This window comes from Pinus tabuliformis, chromosome 5_1 (genome assembly GCF_031772625.1).
Source record: "Pinus tabuliformis cultivar Carrire ecotype Pingquan chromosome 5_1, CPIR1, whole genome shotgun sequence".
In the NCBI taxonomy this organism is placed as follows: domain Eukaryota; kingdom Viridiplantae; phylum Streptophyta; class Pinopsida; order Pinales; family Pinaceae; genus Pinus; species Pinus tabuliformis.
This window is the reverse complement of record NC_142305.1, coordinates 144,701,680-144,706,879: the sequence shown is the minus strand read 5'-3', so window position 1 is coordinate 144,706,879 and position 5,200 is coordinate 144,701,680.

Below are 5,200 nucleotides of genomic sequence, written 5' to 3'. Positions count from 1 at the left end.
TTGGTGATGACAGATCCACGGCGACATTGATCAATGACCTATCTAATCTTAAAGCTGAGGCTAGATAACCCATTAAAGATTTTAACTTATGGTTCAATAAGATCCTCAAAAAAATCCCCGCTGCCTCACAACCCAGCGAGGAAGTAAGATGTGAATGGTACATCACGGCTTTACCTCCAAACTTGGCTATCTTCGTAGATAGGGCAAACAAGATCACCTTAGTCGACAACTTGACAGAAGCGTTAGCAGTGGAAAAACGCGTGGTAGCCCTAGAAAAGAGATCTGCTATAGAAGAACGCAAATCTAAGAAGATTTCTTTCAAAGAAGACACCAAGAAGAAGCAAACGAAAGATCCTTTCGATTTGGAAGGATTACAAAAAGTGTTGAAAGCCATGTCCAATGAGATGATTGATATTAAGAAACAAGTAGCAGAGACTTCTTCGAAAAAGCCCTTTAGGACTTTTAAAAGAAATCCTCCCATGGAGGTAAGACCACCTAGTGTTGTCTCAAACGTTGAATCTGAAGAAGACGAAGAAGAAGAGAATACCACTGAAGGGCAGACCGACGAGGAAGAGGTCGTAGAACTACAAGGGATGTGGGACTTCATCCTCCCACAAGAAGAGGATCAAGAAGCATTTCCTGTTAGCACGAGAAGCAAAAATCAACTTGATCCTCCCCTAACTACCCCAAAACAAAATGGCGCAAACCCTGCAACAAAAGAAAAGGTCGCAACAAAAAAGACAACTGCTAAAGCGACCCAGCTTAGCCCAGTCCAATCTGATCAAACGCCTCCATCAAGAACACTAATAGTGTCGGATGAAATGGAATATAACATCATTGATGACATGAAGAAGACTAGGGCTAATATCACTCTGTACGAATTGAGTAAATTGAAACACCAGCAGAAAATAATGATGAAAGAATTACATGTTGTGCCTACTACATCTTTACCTACAGCTGTAGCTTCCCACAATTTGGGAAGACCTCCAACCAACACGATCAATAAAATTGATCCAAATGACATCGCCTTGATTGGAGGAAGATCGAGATCCCATACTCCTCCCTTTCTTCTCACATATGAAATCTTCAATAAAAACGTGCACAATTGCTTGGTCGATTCTGGTGCTTCAACGAATATTTTACCCAGATCAATATGTGCCAAATTGAATGTGCAACCTCAAAAATCCGCGGTACGTATAGTTCAACTTGATCGATCCCAAGTCGAAGTGATTGGTGAACTCAATCAGGTGACCATAAGATTGTCGTCTAACCCAAAAGTGTGTCAGGTTATCGACATTCTAGTAGCTGATATCCCTGAGTTCTATGGTTTGATTCTTAGCAGGGATTGGTCGGAAAAACTCCATGGATATTTTTCAACCGATTGGTCGCACATGTGGTTACCATACAATGGTAAACCAAATCAGATAAAGGTTGAACGAGAATTGCACCAAAAATACATAGTGACAGAACTGGAAGGAGAAAATGAAGCCATAACATACAATAGCAACATTGTAGGCAATTACACAATAGATTCTTTCCTAGGTAATTTCAATGCTCATATTTCACCATACTTAGAGAATTCAGTTTTATCCCAAGTTGAAAATTTCTCCCAAACTGATGACTCAAAATGTTTTAGTTTTTTAGATAATTTTGTAAATACATCTTTATTTTGGAAATTATATTTTGACGGATCTAAATCCAATGAGGGAGCAGGAGCAGGATGCGTTCTGATTAACCTAGACGGGAACAAGATTATGCTCACATGCAAACTTGAGTTCGATTGCACGAACAACACAGCGGAGTACGAAGCCTTGGTTCAAGGCCTATACAAAGCAATCAGATTAAACGTTAAGTATCTTCAAGTCTTTTGAGATTCGGAGATCATCGTAAAACAGGTACGTAACACCATACATTGCCTGTCAAGTCATTTAAAGCATTATCAATCATTAGTTCAAGATCTCACTGCACATTTCGTAGCATTCAACATCTCGTCAATTCCAAGAATTCAAAACGCGAGCGCAGAGATGTTAGCTAACGTAGCCTCTAGACTTATCCCTTCTGAAGATTTTAGTCCTGATAGGTTTTCAATAGAATTAATCTTTAGACCATCCATCCCTGACAATATCACCAATTGGAGAGTGTTCAACGACGATCCTGACATCGTAAATTTCCTTACTTCTGAGGGATCCTACTGAAATCAGATAATCGACGAAGACCATCATGATCACCAAATACAACAAAATGGCTCTGACAATGCTATACCGAAATCGGTGGTCAAGTTAGAAGATTTATATGATTTGAAAAGTCGGTTTAAAAGGTTCGCCAATGCTAAACTTTGCAGTTCTACCCTGAACTATGAATTAGTAAACCTAGGGACCGATCAGAAGCCACAAAATGTTAACCTACGTCATGGCCTAGCCCCTGAAGAGAAATATGCATATATCCGTCTTCTGAGACAATACAAAAACGTTTTTGCCTGGAATTACGATGAGCTAAAGACATACAACACTTCTATCATTCAACATGTTATCCCTATGATTGACAATGAAAAACCTGTCCAGCAGAAGCTCAGAAAAATACACCCTAACCTAGAAAATCAGATAAAAACTGAGCTTAATAAGTTGTTGAGAGCCAGAATAATCTTCCCCGTAAGACATTCTAAATGGGTATCCAATATGGTGCCCGTTAGGAAGAAAAACGGAGACATTAGAATCTGTATCGATTTCCGAAATCTCAACAAAGCCTGTCAGAAAGATAACTTTCCCCTTCCACCTATGGAGCAAATATTACAGGCAGTAGCAGGCTCAGAATTAATGTCATTCCTGGATGGATTTTCAGGATACAATCAAGTACTGGTCCATCCCGATGATCAGTTAAAGACTACGTTCCGAACCAAATGGGGCACTTATGCATATCGAAAGATGCCATTTGGTCTGATCAATGCCGGAGCTACCTTTCAGAGAGCCATGGACATCGCGTTTAAAGGGTTAGTCAATAAATCAATAGTGATTTACCTGGATGATATAACAGTGTACTCCAAAAAATGAAACAACCATCTCAAAGATTTGAAGCAAATCTTTCAAAGATGCTTGAGGTATGGGATTTCGCTCAACCCAAAGAAATCTTTCTTTGCATTAATCGAAGGGAAATTGCTCGGATTCATAGTGTCGAAATCTGGTATTCATATAGAACCCGACAGAATCAAGGAAATTTCCGAAATATCCATACCCCATAACAAGAAAGCCATGCAATCCTTCCTTGGACAGATCAATTTTGTCAAAAGATTTGTCCCCGATTTTTCACGTATTATTTCTCCCTTTCCAAATATGATAAAAAAGAATTCAAATTTCAAATGGGGTCTAGATGAGCACGAAGCGTTCAACTTAATCAAACAAGCTATCATCAATGCTCCATCTTTGGCCACCCCAAATTTTTCGGAATCTTTTATCTTGTACACTTTTGCCTCAGAGAAATCCTATGCCGCGATTTTGACTCAAGCAAATCAAGAGAAAGCGGAAGCTCCAATCGCATTCTTTAGCTCGAACTTACAAGGTGCTGAAATTAATTACTCAGACGTAGAGAAACAAGCATATGCTGTTTTCAAAGCAATCAAATACTTCAGACCTTTCTTGCTTAAAGCCCACACTAAAGTCGTAGTACCGTTTCCGGCGGTAAGAAACCTTTTGGTGTAGAAAGACGTGGGCGAAAAGAGAGCTAATTGGATTACCGCTTTACAAGAATATGATCTTGAGATCAAACCAGCAAACATTGTAAGAGGTCAAGGCTTCTGCAAGATGTTAGCCGGAGCATCGCAAATCCCGGAGAACTCATCTGAAGAGGTACAAGTGTATGAGGTAAGCCTAAACGATGCAGAATCATCATATGCTGATACCATTTATTTTCTTAAGAACGGGTATGCTCCATCACGTCTGGATCATACCAAGAAAAGAGCTCTGAGATTAAAAGCTAAACAATACCAGCTCATAAATGATGTCTTGTTTAAAAGGAATTACAATTCTGTGCTTCTTAAGTGTCTTGAGAAAACTGAAGCCGAGAAGGTTTTGCAGGAACTCCACGATGGACCAGCGGGCGGACACTATGCCGGAGATACGACTGCACATAAAATCTTGCGTGCAGGATATTATTGGCCCACGCTGTTCAAAGACTCATACAATCACGTAAGGAAATGCCAAATCTGCCAGACTGCTGCAGGAAAACAAAGGAAACCGTCCATGCCGCTACAACCAGTCATCATCGACCAACCATTCAGTCAATGGGGCTTGGACATAATAGGTGAGATCGTTCCTCACTCTTCTAAGCAGCATAAGTATATCCTTACGGCAACTGATTATTTTACCAAATGGGTAGAAGCAGTTCCTCTCAAGACAGTTCATTCTGAAAATATTATTGAATTCATAGATCAATTTATCATCACTAGGTTTGGATTGCCAACAACATTAATGTTTGATAACGCTTCATATTTTTCTGGAAATACTATGACTGAGTTTGCGCTTAAAAGAGGGTTCAAACTGAAATATTCTGCAAACTACTATCCGCAAGGTAATGGGTTGGCTGAGTCAACAAACAAGAACCTAATCAGAATTATCAAAAGAACAGTCGACCAAAACCAAAAGAATTGGCACAAAGCGCTGGTAAATGCTTTATGGGATGATAGAATCACAAAGAAAGCTTCAATCAGCACTTCTCCCTTTAATTTAGTTTATGGGAGAGAAGTGGTTCTTCCGACTCACCTAGTTATTCCCTCTTTGTCTTTAGTGCAATATATCGACGAAGTATCTACTTCCTCTTTACAATTAAGACAAATGGAAATAATCAAACTAGAAGAACAAAGAGAACAAGCTAGGAAAACCCATGCTCATCACCAAGTGCTAATAAAATCTTCTTTTGACTCAAACATCATAACCAGAAAAAACTTTCAGATGGGTGATTTAGTCTTAAAATGGGATAAGGCTCATGAAGAAAAGGGCAAACATACGAAATTTCAAAAGCTGTGGCTTGGCCCTTTTCAGATTGCAGAAGTCGTAGGCCCGTCTACATTCGTGTTGCAGGATCTGGCAGGAAGGAGAGATTCTTTTCCTGTCAATGGATTGATTCTTAAATTATACTTTCCATAGAAGAGAATTCTTCTAATTTTTGTAGGATAGATTTAGTTTTTAGTTTTTATTTTTGTTTTGTTTTT